An 18,166-nucleotide genomic window follows, 5' to 3' on the forward strand; every position below is an offset into this window, starting at 1 on the left:
TGTCGAGTGACAAGGACTATGAATCAGCCAGCATTATCACTTTATTTATGAAAAACTAGGCTTAAAGAAGTATAAGTTTGCACAAATGCCTCACATTTGTGACATTACAAGTTTGAATCCTGGTCAGTAGGCCAACAGAGGCCTGTTCTTAATCACAGTGCCAATCACACCTGTTTCTTCCCTACTCCTTAACCTCCTGGGTCCGACCTTATTGTTTCTCCTCCTGTTGGCATCCTTTCCTTCCTTGGCACCTTGTTTCCAATCAGGATCTCAACCAACTTGTGTGGTTATAATTCTGGTTTTCCACTCTGGCAACAGGCTTGAGTCCATGTGGCCCAGGGACCTGCTCACTGTGGCATATGATCACAAGCAGTGATCTTGATTTTCCACCTCACCTCCTGAAAGAAACAAACCTACAAACTATGCATCCACTCACTTCCCTCTGTAAAAGAATCCAGATTTCCTTAGACTTTCCTGGGAAACCAAACCAGGCTTTAAGGAGAGTCCTATTACTATTAAGTAATGGTAAGTAACAGCAGAGAAAGAGGAGTTGGGCCCTGGCTTTTATATGCTGTTTGATCATCCTTCTGTCACTAGTCATATAATAGTTTATCTCCAATTCCGAAGAGTTTCTCCTCTCCTTTTAGGATGTTTTGACCACTGACTTTTTTGGTATAAAAATATATAAGTTTCCAGACTCATTTTCTCACTCATTATACTTTTGCTCCATACATTTTCCTAAACTATTTCCCCCAAAACTGGAAGACAGGGACTGTGTCTTTCCTTGTATTCTCTAGATAATTGCTGGATAAAAACCAAAGTGACTGTAAAATATGTTCGACTCATCAGTTTTCATTTTTAGAACTTTTGACATTTTTATTAAAAATATCCCGTTAATCCCAATCTCAAATATTTAGTAAATGCCCCAAATAAGATGGTTAATACTTATAAAGGACATTTATTGAGTGCTCACTATATTTTAGGTATGCTTGTGTAATAACTTTCCATGTATTAACACGTTTATTCCTCACAACAACCCTACGATGTAAGGTGCTTCCATTACCACACTTTTACTAAGAAAGATACTAAAGGATAGGCTCCCAAAGCTGCTAAGTGACAGAGCCAAAGTCTGAAAGGAATCCATTTTCAAAACCTTGGCCATTCACCATCACGCTATAGCTACCTTTCTATATTTAACCCACACATATCATTTAAAGGAAAGTAGATTTTTTTTAATGCTGGTAGGTGCTGTCACCACAAGATAATTGAATTAAATATCATATTAGATATTAAAACTAAAAGGCATATTATCAATCATCTAGTCTAACTCCCCTCATTTTCCCAATAACATAAAATAAAATGATACTCAGAGAGCATAGGTTTGTCCAAAGTCATGGAGATTATCTGAGACTTGAACCCAGATTTCCTGACTCATTTTGCACCATCACAAAAAATCAAATGTACCCAATCTTTTAAGACAGTGTATCTCTTGATTTTGCTGTAACATGATTCTCAGGGGTTTTTGAACGTTGGACTAGGTCATCAACGCAAAACTCTCTGATATCTCAGTTCCTCCCACTCCTTTCTACTTTTCAAACTCAAGCTTAAAAAAAGAACATCATCCTGGGATAATTAGAAGAACAACATTTTTTATAGTCAACAAAGGAAGGAAAATAGATTATAAGTAAAGTACTTATACATGTCATAAGCCAAACTATATTCCTACTTATACTGTAAACATTAAAAATAATTCTTGTTCCCTGGAGAGGAGGATGAGACTGTTGCCCATTAATGAGGTATATATTTTAACTTTCCTCCTGTCTGGAATATTCCATTCCTCAGCGAGATATTTTTCACACTGCACCCAAAACTTCAATTCTTCCTTGCTAATTTCTTCTCCTTGCTTTCCTTTTAAATTCCTCTCCTCTGAGAGGTCGTCTCTGACACCCACCATGCAACTACTATTGTCAGGCATTCTTCTGTGTAATTCCACAGAGTCAAGGACTTACTTCCTGGTACATATTTTAGAACAATTAAAGTTACACTGTGTCCTGCATCTCCATACTTTGGTCCTCAATGTATATTTCTTCAAAGAATGAGCATTGTGAACTTGCACCAAGCCATACCCTGCCCAGCCTGGCTTTCTTGTGACAAGCATTATTCATTGGCAAGAACTCTGATGACCATGGACTGGAGCAAGAATAAAAGCCCTCAAAGGAACATGACCCATCATCCTATCTTTATGTCCCCACTCCTTCCCAAAGGTAACTCCTCCACCTCATGGAAACTCTCCGTGAACACTAAGGTAGTGATTCTCAGTCTTTCACATTCCTGGGCACACTTTAATCCTAGGATTTGCATCCTGACTTGAAGATTACATTATTTTCACAAGTACTCCATGATTTCCTCAGTCCCCTTTCAGCACTCTGTCTTTATTGAGTAGAGCATCCGACTACATTGATTCCTTCACTTGACAGAGATCCCTGTGCTTCTGTAAGTAAGCCATTTCCATATTATCCTATTCTTTTGGATTAGTCACAGCAAGAGGGACTCACCTATAGAAAATCTTGCACAAAGCCCTCAGCTCAACATTCCATCTGATACGTCAAAGTAATGATATGTATCCTTAGTTGCTTCTAAAGCAAACTTTATGTCTCATTTAAAATTTGATAGCTGGCCCAATACTGAAGAGTTTGCCTGACATCTGTGTACCATAGCTGATCTGTTGAAAACCACATTCTTAAGAGGTCTTTTCCCACCCTCACATCTCTGACCACCAATGAAAATCATCTCACCATGGCCCTCTTGAACTCAGGAGCTCACACTTTCCTCAAACAAAAGTTTTAATAGTATAACCACAGGTTATCTCAGAATAAGGAGTTCTTGATTTTCCATCCCAGCAAATTGTTCCATGGGAACACTATTGTCATATATGTTCCCATTTATGTTAGCTTCTTTTATCAGCTGCTATACTTGTTGTTAGGAAAGAAGAAGATGTTAAAGAAAGAAACCACAGAATGTCACCTAGTTGTCTGGAAGTCTCAAAGGCAGTCATTCTGGTCTTCTCCTGTATGTCCTCTCCATACGTCGTGATGGCCCACTCTGGTTCCCTTTATCTTCAGGGAAAATGAAGAAGTGAAACATCAAGATTCAACTAATGCAATAAATTAGAAAGAGATGTCAGGGGATCCATTGGAATTTATTTCCCTTCATTTTATAAGGCCCAAACCTACATGGTGATTCTTTGTCACTCATAAATGTGTGTCTGAAGGATGGGGAAGGCAGTAGGTGGGTGGGTGGTTATGACTGGGTGTGTACACGATTGTGCTTAGCATTCAGCTGTTCTTAATAAAAACTAGATTTCATCTTTTTCCTTAAGAAAAAGAAAAAAAATTCACAGAAGCCATCCAATCCCCAAATCCCAGCCAGATTAGCATTTCTTAACCAACCATTAACCTTATATCCCTACTCTCCGTCCCTCCCACTCTTTCTATCCCTCCTACATTTTTTTCTGTCATGAAAACAAAGACTCAATTTTACGAAAGTTAAATTGAACAGAAGAGATGTGACAAGCAAGATACAAGTGACAAAAATGATAAATAGGTGAAAAAAAGATGGGCTTCTGCTTTATTTCCGTACTCTTTGTCCAACCGTCTATTCTAGCACTTCCCATATTGAATCGTAACTATAATGCACTGGCTTGCCCAACAGTATTTGATGAATAATGAAGGAGCAAATGATATATCATGGATTGTATTGAGCATGGAAAGTTTCATAATGGCATGAGGAACAGGACTCAGTGCTGAAGAATTATTAAGAATTGGATAATCCAGATGTAGAGAGTGACATGAATGAAGACACAGAAGAGGGAAAAACTTGACTTGCTAGTGAGATAACGTTGTGTACCTATCAACAACCACTGTTGTGGCTGGAACAGCCTTTGTGGTTCTTATTATGATTACAAGATGCTCTCAGCAATAACCATCAGGAAACTTTGAAAAGAAAGGGTTTATTATTTACAAATCCTGGAGCATACAGGGCACCCCTAGGGCACACAGGGAGGTCACCAGCAGAGAGAGCAGGACCCTGGGGTTCTGCTTTTATTGGAGTTAAGAGTGGGTACAGGCTCACTCTTTCTTGGTAAAATTAAAACATAAAAGCCAGAATTTAAAGCACAAGAAGAGAAAAAAAAGTGACCCAAATGGTTCTTTATCGAAATCAGGCAGGATCTCTAGAACAAAGGAGCCTGGCTCTTCATCTAGTCGTGTGGCTGGCGATGTGTTTATTTGAGATAGCCATCTTTGATGTGGGCGCCATCGTTGAAGTGGGTGGCTCTAAGTCAGGCCCTTGCCTTATGAAAAAGGAAAACCTGACTGTTGACTGTCAGGGCCTACACTACAGACCTTTAGTGGATTATTCCAGATTCAGAAGTAGGAATGGTCTTAAAATCAGTCTTCTCCAGCCAATTTAATCTCAGTGGTACATTCTCTTCTGGAAAGGAAAATAATTTACAGTATTTTCTACTTGTATATTCCCATCCCAATACTTCTAGTGAATGACTCAGTTCCTTTGGGCTCTTGGGGATTGTCAATTATATGGAGGTTACAAAGCAATGTGAATAAATAAAAGGAAGACTTAGAAGGACACATTTATCACAGCTCAATTAAAAGTCTTATTTATTAGGAAATAAAGTATTTCATTACAACAGCTTCATTAATTATTGAGAAAACGTGAATAACTTGGGAAAGCATTATCTGGATAACTTGAGAGATGCTGAGTGACTAGTTACATTTTTTAGTGGCAAGAAACTTTCTCGTAGGAAAATGTCATTTGAAATGTTATCTTTTAAAACTCAGTAATGAAAACAGAAAACTAATAGGAACTTTAATGAGATACCTAAGAGTCAGGGAAATAAATGTCACCAGCTGCAGAAAACAAGATCTCTTCTAGCATCTATCATGTAATTTGGTTTTGCTTCAATCCTAGCCTTTACGAAATGAAAAGCCCCTGGTCACACTCTCTAACTCTATTTAGGAAGCCCTGGTCACACTCTTTAACTCTATTTAGAAAGCTACCGTTTGCAGTAATTTCCTGCTACACAACAGGTGCTCTCAGTGCTTCCAAGAAGCCACAGCCCCCAGGGAAACTTTGGTCACACATACATTTCCTTAGTCAGTTTGCTGTCACTGAGCATTTACTGTCTTCAGAGAATTGCTGGGCTCTGAGGGGGCTTGGACAATGAGGGACAACAAGAAGGCCAAGTGGGACCGATTTGTCCTCACTTGACTGTTGTCTGAGCCCTCTAGACCTGAGCCTGAATTTTGAGCTTTGTATTCCTTTCTCAAAGCATGTCAAGGCATTCCACGCTCTTGTCAAACATTATCCCGTCTCGAGGGACATCTACCGGATACCTTGGAGCCCCCCTACACAGCTCCTCCTCTCTCACTTCTGCCCTTTCAGCATGCGTCATGGGCAAACACATCTTTTCTAGCCTTCTTCAGAAGGCGCTATTGCATCAGTTCTTGCTTTCTCTCCCCATGGCCACAGCCTTGGCCAGCTCTCTGGTTCTCTCTGATCTAGACTGTTATCATCTTGTCCTCCTAATGAGTCTCTCTATTGTCAGCACCTTCTCCAGGGGAAGGTGTGTATTTGTGTGCAGAGAATATTAATTTTACAACAAATAAATTGGAGGGGGACTGCCAGTTATCCCCAATTCCACCATTCATTTATTTATTTATTTTTTTTGGTGAGGAAGACTCTGTCTGAGCTAACATCTGTGCCAGTCTTCTTCTATTTTGTATGTGGGTTGCCACCACAAGATGGCTTGATGAGGAGTGTAGGTCCACACCCAGGATCCTAACCCATGAACCTGGGCTGCAAAAGTGGAGTGCACCAGACTTAACCATTACACCACCAGGCCGGCCCCACCATTCTTAATTCAGTGAATTATTTCTTAATTCAGTGAATTCTGTATCTAGTTCCTGTGCTTGGCACTAGGACCATAATAATGAGCAAGATAGAAGCAGCCTTGCCAACGTAAAGCTTACATTTTAGACATATTTAGATATACATTTATATTTAGATATATAAAATCTAAATCTCTCACTCAGAAACCTACAAAATATATTTGTCTTTACTAGAACAAAATTGTAAAACAAATTAGCTTTAAATCTTCCTGATGTTCCACATATACCTAGCAAGTCCCTTGATTCTTCCTAGGCCTAGGGCATAAATATGTAGGGGTCAGAAGTGTTTAAATAACCTCAGAAAGTGACTGTAGGTTATTGGAATTAATAACATATTAATTAATTATTATTATACTTTATTAATATTAATAGGGTAAGGACATCTATCTCATAGAGTTGGTGGTGTGAAGAGAATATGTGTGTATGCACATAAAATATCCAACAGGTAGTAGATGCTCAAAAATATTGACACAGAAAGTATTGACACCTTTTTTATTCTTGTTAGGACTCATCAAAAAGAGTATTAAATATCCCAAATCAGTGTAACGCTATAGCATTTCATCAAATTACACTCTTTAAGTATGTCTGCCTATAGTGTTCTTGATAAATATTTAAAGCTTTTGATATCATTAAAATTATTGCAGAATTATCAAACTTTTGATAGAAAGTCAAAGAATTTTTTCCACCCTATCCTATTCTTGATCCATAAGAGTAAAGAGGATCTGAAGATGCTGTCTCCTCTGCACCCCATTCAGATCACCTCTACAGCTTATGATAAAATAAGGAAACTCACAACTGACAGACGTGAATGCACTGCTCGTCAAATGCCTAGAACTCAGGCAGCTGGAAAACATTTCTTACAGGTTATAGGCACAAGGGTGAGATTTTAAATCCTCTACTTTTCTTTTCTCTTATAAAGGCCAGTGAGTTCTTTCACAGGCTTCTCTCAACCCTGTTGGATTCTGCTTCTGGCAAGTTGTCCATACTGGAGAAAGCCCGTAGTAAGACCTGCTATTCCATGGTCTGTGTTGGTCTGAGGTTTCTTAAACTCTTGGCACCTTTTGCTGTCCTGAACTTTCCTCGTGCCCTCTAGCATAGACCTGTTCTCTCATCAAATACATGGGGGATTTTGATGCTCCAAGTTTCACATGTTGTATAGCCTGTCTTCATGGCAGCTGCCTTCCCCTAATCCTGTTCCCAAATAGTCATATGGTTTGGCAGATGACATTCAACAGTTGTGCATCAGGTCTTACAAGGTCTGTGGCTGCTGGGGGAGACATAGCTAGAAAAGGTCTAACACTTGTGTTCATCAGCAGACATCTGTCATGGCCTGGCAGCCACGGCCGTGGGTAAGAATCCAAACACGGAACAAGAGGGCATGTTGCCATCTTAGCAGATGGACATGCAGAGAAGTAGCCAAGAGCCTCTATAACAAGCACCATGGACGCAGCGGCAGGACAGGATGTGCAGCCAACAACATTTGATTGGCTCTTTATCTGTTGCTTAGAAACCTTGCATTCAGGAGCAATGTCCTTTCTAATTATGACTTGAGCTGGGGGCATTCCCATCATAAGAACCAGGATCTGCGACTGCCATGGATCAGGGTTGGCCAGCAGGAGGCCAGTGGGTCTTTGAAGCCAACAGAGTCGACGATGAAATCTGCACTTGGGACGAGAGCTGCCTCTCCTGGAACTAAGTCAGCAAGTGCAGGCTGCTAGTCAGAGCTGAGAGATAAAGAGGAAGAGAGATAGTTGCGTGCTTGGGTTCTTTTCCCCTTCTTCCACTCTGAGTGAGCAGGAAAACCAGGTGAGGCACAATTGGTCAAGAATAAATCCTTCCTGTAATGGCAGGCCGGATTGGGCTGGCCTGAGTCAGGGCTAGAAAGAATAGAAAAACAAATGAGAGGAAACTAGACTCTGAATCAATACATTAAAGAACCTGCAGGATCCTTATAGATGATCATGAGGCTTAAACTCAGAAGTCACATCATCTAATGCCAATCCCAGCCCCCCACTTACTAGCTTTGTAACTACCTGCAAGTTACTAAGCCTTGTTTTTCTCATCCAGAACATGTGGACAATAGCACACTATCTTATGGGGCAGTTGTGGGTATTCAATGAGTTAATGTCTATAAAGCACCTAGAACAATGTCTGGAATGTAGTAAGAACCCTCAGTATCACGTGTGAAAGTTCAGCTATCTTCGGCAAGCTTAAGCTGAATTGTGTTTGAACTTCATGAAAAAATTTGTCTTTTGTACCAAACCGCTTCAAATGTATCCCCCCAGCTCTTTCAGGTTACCGTACTGAACTTCCCCAACAAGACTGCTATTATCTGGTGCTAACTGTCACTTTACAGCACAAACCACCCCCAACACTCCCAGCTCCTGCAAACCAAGACATGTGAAAAAAAGGGTGGACGAGAATCAACCTGTAATCCATTATTCATCCCATTCTATAAACTTTTTGGGGTCCACCTCCGTGGATTCAGCTACTTCCTGTAGAACAGCCTGAAGTCCAAAACCCTCCTCAGAGTCTAGACCTGTTCATCCAGTGGCATGTTAGCTATCTACTCTTGGATGCCATACAAGCCCTTCAAACTTTGTGTGTCCGTAACTGAAGTGTTCATGTCCGCTCTCAACCAACTGCCCTGCAAACATGATGCTGTTACTACTGATGTTTCCCTCCACTGTCCCAGATTGCCATTTACTCTTACAAGTGTCCTAGTCTGGAGGATAAATTACGTGATTGCCTGTGTACCTCCCATCTCGGTAAGCCAGCTGCCCAGTTGCTCAAGACAGAATTCCTAGAATTTCCTCTCACCCATCTCCCAAATCTAACTGTCACCTAACCTGGCCAATTACACTTCCTAATTATAACTCAGATTTCTACTATCCTCTCTAACCACATTGCCACTGCCTTTGTGTAAGCCCTCAACTCCATTGTCTACTGGCAAAAATTCCTTACATTTTATTTTTATGTTCTGTTCTGTCCCCAAAATATCATTCTCAAGAGCATCATAGCAGTCTTTTTCAAAAAGCAAATCTGACAGTGTCATTTCCCAGCTTAAAACTCTCTCCAGTAGCTCTATCATATAAAAGGAAAAATACAAGCTTCTGACATGCAAATGATTTCACCCTAATACCTGTTAATGAGTGACTTCCAAATGTATACCCCAGCACCATCTTCTCCCTGGCACGAGAGATTGAATGTCCAACTGCCTAATCCACATCTCCACATGAATAGACATCTCAACATAAAATTTCCAAATGTCAATGCATAATTTTACCTCATAAACCTGTCCCTCTCCCAGTTTCACTCATCAGTAAATGGCAACTCCATTTACCCTTGGCTTTGTCCAAAAAGCCTGAGAATCATCCTTGACTCCTCTCAGTCTCACATCTTACATCCACTCCTTTAGCAAATCTCATTGACTCCATTTTGGAATACATCCTGAACCCTACCACATCTCACAACATCCAGTATAGCTACCACAATCCAAGGAATGATCATCTTTCTCCTAGAATATCAGGATAGACTTTTCTCTTCTTTTCCTATCTGTTCTTAAATTAACTAATATCTTTTATGTTTCCATTTTGTCTCCTTTATTGGCTTATTAGCCATACCTCTTTGCAATAGTTTCTTCAATCCTTGCTGTAGGGTTTACAATACATGTCTTCATCTTATCATGATCTAGCTTCACATACTATTATAGCACTTCATGTATAGTATAAGAACCTTATAACAATAAACTTCCATTTCCTCCTTATCTCCCTTGTGATATTATTCTCATCCGTTTCACAGCTACATAATTATAAATCTCATTTGTTACTATTTTTGCTTTAAACAGCCAACTATTTTTAATGAGATTAAATATTAGAAAAATTGTTTCTGTGTGTTTTTTTTTTTTTTTGAGGAAGATTAGCCCTGAGCTAACATCTGCTGCCAATCCTCCTCTTTTTGATGAGAAAGACTGGCCCTGAGGTAACATCCGTGCCCATCTTCCTCCACTTTATACGTGGGACGCCTACCACAGCATGGCTTGACAAGCAGTGCCATCTCTGTACCTGGGATCCAAACCGGCAAACACCTGGCTACCAAAGCAGAATGTGCAAACCCAACCACTATGCCACTGGGCCAGCCCCAGAAAAACTGTACTTTATTATTTCCCACATATTTATTACTTTCTGTGTTCTTCATTCCCTTTTATAGATCCAAATGTCCATCTGGTATTATTTTCCTTCAACTAAGAACTTTCTTTAAAATTTCTTGACTGCAGATCTACTGGTAAGAAATTCTCTCAGTTTTATTTTGTCTGAAAAAAATCTTTATTTCACCTCCATTTTCTAAAGATCCTATTTCAGGTTATAGAATTCTAGGTTGACAGTTCTTTTCTTGAAGTACATTAATAATTGCATTCTGCACTGCCTTCTGGTTGTGACCCTCATCTTTATTCCTCTGTATGTAATACATTGCTTTTCTCAGGCTGCTTTTAAAATTTTATCTTTATCATTGGTTTTCAGCAAGTTGATAATGGGGTGTCTTGGTATAGTTTTCTTTACGTCTAGTCAGCTTGGGGATCATTGGGCTTCTTGGATGTCTGTGTTTATAGTTTCCATCATCATATTTAGAAAGTTTTCAGCCGTTAATTATTCAAATAATTTTTCTTTCCTCACCTGTTTTTCATGTACTCCAAATATATGTATATAGTTAAACAGAAAAAAAGGAGAAGTAAAAGAAAAATCTGATAGTGATTTTGAGATAGCTATGTTATTCAACTTGAGATACCAAGAATGAAGTTAGAAATTTATACCTGGAGCCCAGTACATGTATAATGAAGAATTGGAAATTTAGGCAGAATTTCCTAAACTAGGTTCCAAGGAGCATCAGCTCTGTAAGATGTTCCCCCAAGAAGGGTTCCACAACAAATAAGTTTGAGTAAGGCTTCATACTGAGTCTTCCTCTTAGTGATTCACAACATCCATCATTATCCCAAGCACTGCGAAAAGTTCCACTGTTAAAAATCTATTGTCTTCAAACTTATGAGAACATAGATATTTTTAATCAACAGTCCTCCTAGCATCCCTTAGGATACTATATTTAGAAGTCAGCAGCATTTAGGTAAAAGGTAAAGATGGACACAGATAACATTCTCCAGGGAGACTGTGAAGAGTGAGATGGTAAGATAGAATTCAAAAAATTTTACTACGTGTTTGTTCTGTTACATTGAGAATGAATAAGAGAAAGGTATGTTCAATTGGCATAGCCTAACTAAAGGAAGCTGGGGCTAGCAATGTGAAACACACGAAACAACTTGGCATAGAGAAGAAAATAACTCTCCCTATGGGCATATCTACCTAATCCATCTGTTTTGAGGAAGCTGGAAAATTGCTTCCATAGATCAATGAGGCAGTATTTCAAGTATCTAATGGCTCAGACACTTCATGTGTGACTTTATACAAGTTTCTGAAACTCTTTAAGGCTCCATCTGGAAATGAGAATAAGAATAGCCCCTAAGTTATAGAGTTGCAACCAGAAATAAATGAGACAACTATGAGTATAAAGCACTTTGCATAAATTTTGTCATATAGTAAATGCTCATTAAATATTAGCTCCTGTTAATTTTTTACAGACAAATACAGAAGAGACAGAGGAAAGAGAAATTCATGGCTTTAGAGTGAAAAAGGTTTTACAGGCAAAGAAAGGGTTATATAGAGTAATCACAAAACTAAAAACAAGGAAAAGAACAAGCACGATGTCAAGAGTGTAGAGACAGAAATTTACATCTGGAACTTTCCATGTTATCCTGGGGCTTGTAGAGAAGTCTGCTAACTTGTGTAATTCTTGGTTTCTTCTTCTAAAAGAAGAGTGAAATAAATAAAAATGCTCTCCTGGCTGGGATGTTGAAAATAAACGACACAGAAGATGTGAAAAGTCTTTGGAAAGGCACATATATCATGTAAGGAATACTAGATGATGATCCTTGTATTAGACAGGCTTCTCCAGAGACACAGAACCAATAGGATAAGTATATATATATATAAGAGGAGATTTATTGCAGGAATTGGCTCACATGGTCCTGGAGGCCAAGAAATCTCTGGCATCTGCAAGCTGGAGAAGCAGGAAAGCAGGTGAGGTAATTCAGTCCAAGTCTGAAGGCTTGAGATTCAGGGGGTGAATAGGGTAAGCCTCACATTGAGTCTGAAGGGCTGAGAACAGGAGCATCAATGTCAGAAGGTGGGTGAAGATGGATGTCTTCTTTTCTCCACCTTTTTCGTTCTCTTCAAGCCCTCAATGGATTGGATCACGCCCATCCGCACTGGTGAGCCCCCTCGCCCATCTCTACTCAGGCTACTGCTTCCAATATTGATCTCTTCCGAAGACACTTTCACAGACACACTCAAAAATAATGTTTTATAGCTATCCGGGCATCCCTTAACCCAGTTAAGTAACACATAAAACTAACCATCACAATATTAGCATTGGAAACCTTATAGTCATAAGTAAAAAGCGCAGCAAGGTCTAGTCCAGACACCATGAGAACTATTGTCATCATATTTATATCAAATAAAGAGGACAGTTGTGCAGAAAGAGGTCCAATGGTGAAGCAAGAACCCCCAGAGATGCAGGGGAAGAACCAGGACTAGAACTTAGGTGTTTTGGCTTCACGTCCAGTTCTTTCCGCACCGGCTTGGAACTGTTGCAGTCCTTCCTAAGTCTGGGTTGACGATGGCACTTCACATTCTGGTCATGAGAAAGCCCCTCTCCGCTGATGTTTGGATGCTTTGCTACTGGCTGAAGAGCCCAAAGCTACGCTGTGCAAAAACCACATATCTCCCTTGAGGTCAATGGTATTGACATTTTCTGCCTGATTTGGAGGTACTTTATCCACAAGCTACAGTAAATCTGATTTAGTCTCATTCCCCATATCCCTGGTAATTCTGACTTTGGCAGGAGTATGTGTCATGCCAGAGAGACAAAGTGAGGAAGAGGAATTAGATTCTGAGACACGAGTATGATATACGACAAAGGGTTCCGCGGTTTGGCTCCTGATTTTTTCACCTAGAATGAGGTTACCTCCAAAGAAACTTGGAAATAACTTTTTTTAAACACACTGGATCAAATCCCACCCAAACAAATATTTATCACCGTCTCAACGGGCTCAGTAAATAGCCTGTTCAAGCAACAGTGCAAACTTAGTCACAAAAGCTCCTTCATATATTGTAACATAGGATGAAGGAGGAGATAGCAGGAAAAAATAACCAAAATTTCTTAATGAAAAATTCCATAGAGGATCTTTAAAAACAAGGTGAAAATCTAGCTGAGAGATATGAAAATAGCCATTGTCTTTTCTCACAAGGTGCTTCTGGCATTATGGGTCTCTAATCACAGTGAATGAATCAATCATAAACACGGATATAGCCCAAAGAATAGATTTGAAAAAAAAAAATCACGTAAAGAGAGCCTCAGTCTACCTCCCTCTTCCCATTTATAGAGGAAGTCTGTTTTGTTGTGTTAGCCCTTCTCCGTTCTTCTGGTAACAGAAGACTGCTTTTTCTGTAAGAAATCAGTACTTCCACATTCTAGGTGGTCCTGGTGGAGCTGTCAATTATAGCTCTGAGCACGGGATTAAGGCCAGCCAATCAGAGTACTCCATCTCTCTGGGTACAGTGATTGGGTTAAAAATGGACACATTGCCCAAGGAAGTAAAAGCCCTCCAGATAATTGATACTTGGAGACTGAGAGGGGAAAAAAAGAGTCCTTTTTTTTTTTTTTTTTATCACAGGCTATAAGGATATAAGCTTGGCCATCTCTCCCACCACAGAAAGTCTGTCTTGAGAATGGAACCTACATACAGAAGGAAGAAAAGCCGAAAGATGGAGATGGATGAGGCAGACAACAACAAAGAAAACTCCAATATGTCATTTGTGTCACTGAATTTTGATATGAAGAATCAAGCTGGTTCCAGATATGTAAGCCAATATATTCTCCTTTTAGCTTCAAGAATTTAAATTAGGTTTCTGTGGCTTTTTGCTAAAAGAATGCTAACACAGTACATATTGGAGTCTTTCACGATCATAATCTCTAGGATCATGTTTTCCCAGAATATAGACAGAATGTAAACCACCTTATTTGTGATACTCCTTTTGACTAGGGTATATGATTTAGACAAAACTATCTAAGAATATGAGATAGAGGCAGTCTTTAAACCATGGCGATTTGAGTCACTCAAAAAACTTTGTCTATGGGGCTGGCCCGGTGGTGTAGTGGTTAAGTTCACGTGCTTCGCTTAGGTGGCCTGGGGTTTACCCATTTGGATCCTGGGTGTGGACCTAGCACCTCTTGTCAAGCCATGCTGAGGCAGCATCCCACATAAAAGAACTAGAAGGACCTACAACTAGGATGTACAACTATGCACTGGGGCTTTGGAGAGAAAAAAAAATGTTTGTCTCTAAAAGAAGATTGAGGAACCAAACCCAGGAGATGCACCAGAGACATAGCAATGAAATTGACCCTCAGGCTGCTTAAGGAGTGAGGATCCTCTTCTCTCTGCATTTATGACCAGCTGTGACTAAATGTGATAAAAGCTTCTTTCACCAATTGCATTTTTCTACATAATCATAGTCATGTCAAAATTATTTTGCTATAGAAGTGAGGCAGAGTAATATTTTGAAATATTATTCAATTTTTTTCCAAGCTATGTCTCCTTACCCAACTCCTTCTCCTAAGCAGAGCAACTGGGAGTCTTTGTCTTTACTCTTCCAGGGATGGGGCGACCCGGCAGAATGCCTGATTCAGTTTGGAGATTTTGAGCTGTAAAAGTCTAGAGAGAAGAAAGAGGGAATTGAATAGAGCTGAGAAGTGGGTGAGATTCCTGGGAAGGGGCGCCAGAGGCACTGAAGTAGAAGTGGCTGTGTGTCCCTTGTGAGACAGCCCCTCGCCCCACCCCATCTCCCCGTTTCCCCTCGCTTCAGAGGAGACCGGGCAGCAGTCGATGGTTTTCCATCAGGAGGGGCTCTGGGGCAGCAGAGAGAGCCAGACCTGGAAGAAAGGAGCACGCAGCAGCACTCTGCAGGAATCCGTGACCCAGGACCAGGCCAGATGACTGATAGCACAGAAGAGATCTGCAAGGACAGGTGACAGGACCCAGACACTGCCGTGCCCTGCAACAGGAGCTGCCGAATTTAGTAGCGATCCTGGAGGAAAGGGGCAGGACCGTGAATTGATTGAGATTTTAGTTCCTGTCATCAGGGGAACGAGGTCTTGAAACAGAAATACACTGAGTGATAGAGACACGAAGGTAACATTCTTAAGCACTAGAGTTTGTGGGTAGACAGAGGTGTATACTCACTACTGAGATGTTAAAAATACTTTTTCAGAGTAAAATAACCAATAAAATTTTAAATCATGCATTTAATATTTGCCTTTGAAGTTTTGGGTCACTAAACTTAAGGCTGTGTGTTGCATAAAAACAAGTTTTGTTGCAGACAGCACTTACTCTACATGAGCTGAGGCATCCACACCCCTGCATTTCTTAGACTTGTGTCTCGGGGTGTTTCCTCTTCAATTTATTGAGGAATCCTTTCCCCTAGCCCAGCGTCACTTAAAGGTGAACTGTTGACCCTAAGGAAGGTTAGGCTAAAGAAGGTGACCCACACAGCATTCCCGCTGTAGGGCTGTCAACTCTGAACTCACCCTGTCCTCTAAGAGAGGGTCCACAGAACATGTGTGTGTGCAAAGCAAGGCCCTGAGGAGAAGGGGAAGCAACTCCCTCTGCTCCAGGTTAGCGTTGTCTACCGCAGAGAAAAGACGTCTTCGTCTTTCTCAGCTAAGACGACACGTTTACCTTTTCTTCATTTTAAGAAGGGAATTATGTTTATTGAACACAAAATATGCGTCAGGAGACTTGCTAGCTGCTTGATGTGTGTTATCTCATTTAATGCTCACAACACTGTCTGGCAGGTTTTATTCTCCTCATTTTCAAATGAGGAAAGTGAAGCTCAGAGGGTTAATGACTGACCTTAGGTTGTAGAACTGATAAGGGGGAAAAAATTAGCCTGGATCTGGAGCCTGTGCCCTTCAGCTATCCCACACCCTCCCAGATCTGCCCCATATTGAAAGGCCCTTCAAGGCTTAGTGTTAGAGAAAATTCATTAAGCACTGTCTGTGTGGTCTGGGTGAGCAACGTCCACCCTTGCTATTCTCTGGCCAAGAATCCTCTGCCCCTACAAATTCATATAGCTGGTATTCTCATCTTCAGGTCTAAGTGAAAATGTTACTTCCTAAGAAAGATTCACCCTAATGACCTTATCTACGAGGAAAATATGCCCAGTCCCCAGCCTGTGTCACATCAGCATTATTGTTCTCTGTGTTTCTCACTTCCTGAGCTGATCTTTTTCACCTATTTACTATCCCCTCCAACGAGAAACCCCCCTTGTGCCCTTTAGCAGGTTCCTGACTTCCATTCTTATGTCTCCAGCCTGATATCACAGTAGCCAGAATGATCCTTTTAAAACGTAAGTTAATAATTACATTCTTCCACTCAGATTCCTTGAAGTCTTCGCACCTCACTCAGGTAAATACCAAGTCCTCACCCAGTGTGGCCTCTGAGCGCCTCCCCTCTGCTCTCCCAGCTCACCTCACCCAAGTTACTGCTTCTTCAACAGGCTCTAGGGGCTGGACCCCTGCAGCTCATCTGTCTGGAACAGTATTCGCCAGATATCCTTGCTCCTCACTCTCTCACTTCCCTCAAGTCATTGCTCATTATACTGGGTGCTTAAAATAATAAAGAGTAATAATAAATCCTCATGTTTAGATTTAACCAAATTCACTTCATAGGCATCCTCACAAGACTAATTAGTTGTTTGATTCTACTGACCTTCGAGGAGACAATTTCTAAAAGAAGTAAAAATTTGCTCATCTTGCTATTTCTAGAAAAAATATTTGATCTTACCCCTACTGGTCAAAGACTTAAATGATCTCATTTGGCTTTTTTATCATTTTACTTTTGTTTTGTTTCCATAAGCTGACATTAATTATTTCTCTCATTGGTTCATTTATTTATTCATTGACTCTTTTATTCAGTGTACATTTTTGAGTACCCACTAAGTATTCAGTGATGGAGATATAAAATGAAGAAGACCAGTCCCTGTCCTCAAAGACCTCACCAAATCAAGAGGAGACATTCCTGGAAACTATTAAGAAGGGCACTGTGACATGCGCCACTTGCTTCCATGGGGAGTTTCTCCATTAAACTATTCCAGAAACTCATTCTCAGAATTACAGAAGTAAAAAGGGCATACCTCTGAGGAAATTGAAGGGAAAGAGTAGGAGAGGGGCAAGAGGTAAATTTGGTGTTATTTGTGTATGCCACTCTGTAGCTAAATGGGACCTCTCTTCTGCTGACTCTTGCTCCTGCCTTCTACCCACCCCGACAATTCTGCTCGAGTGGGAAGAATTAAAAGATAGTAGAAGGAGAAATGAAGTATGAAACACAGGAGCCACTGGCACATCATTTTCTCTCAATTATAATTTATTTGTGACCAAACAATTGCATTTAATGTCAGTTGAAAAGGACTAATACAAGCAGAGAGCATTCAGGAACCCGGTTTATTCCTGGGTGCACTGGGTTGTGAATACATAGGAGGTGACATTTGGTTCTATTGGGTTAGAGAAGGTAATAACTGTGAAGCAACTCTAGATTATGGAAGTTCTGAAATATCGTTTCATTGCCTTGTTATAATTTGTGTGGCAATTTACTTTAAAATACTTCCATATAAATAATAGCCTATTGTGTGGATGTGTGTTTATGGATGTGTGCACTGTGCATGTTTATGTGTGTAAATTAATTTTAATTTGCACGCTAGGGACAGCTAGTCAGTACCTGAAACACAGCAATCGAGAATCCACATTCTAAGATGACTATGCCAGCATTTCAGATGTTTATTCTAAATATATTCTAGTAATACAAGGTGTTAATTTACAAAAGAAATGTTGATTCCCCGCATTGGAAAAAGTAAGTGGCATTCAAGACCTCTTGTTGACTAAAAATATTTTATAAGCTCCAGAGCCTTTTCGTGAACCAGATATAAAAATTCGCCAAGCACAGTTGCTCAACCCCTTCAAAGCATCTCTTTAGGTCTTGGACTTGTTTGGAACCTGGGTCTCCCCCAGCCAATGAACGCTCCTCTCACCTTATCCAA

The sequence above is a fragment of the Equus przewalskii genome, chromosome 6 (assembly GCF_037783145.1).
Source record: "Equus przewalskii isolate Varuska chromosome 6, EquPr2, whole genome shotgun sequence".
Classification (NCBI taxonomy): Eukaryota; Metazoa; Chordata; class Mammalia; order Perissodactyla; family Equidae; genus Equus; species Equus przewalskii.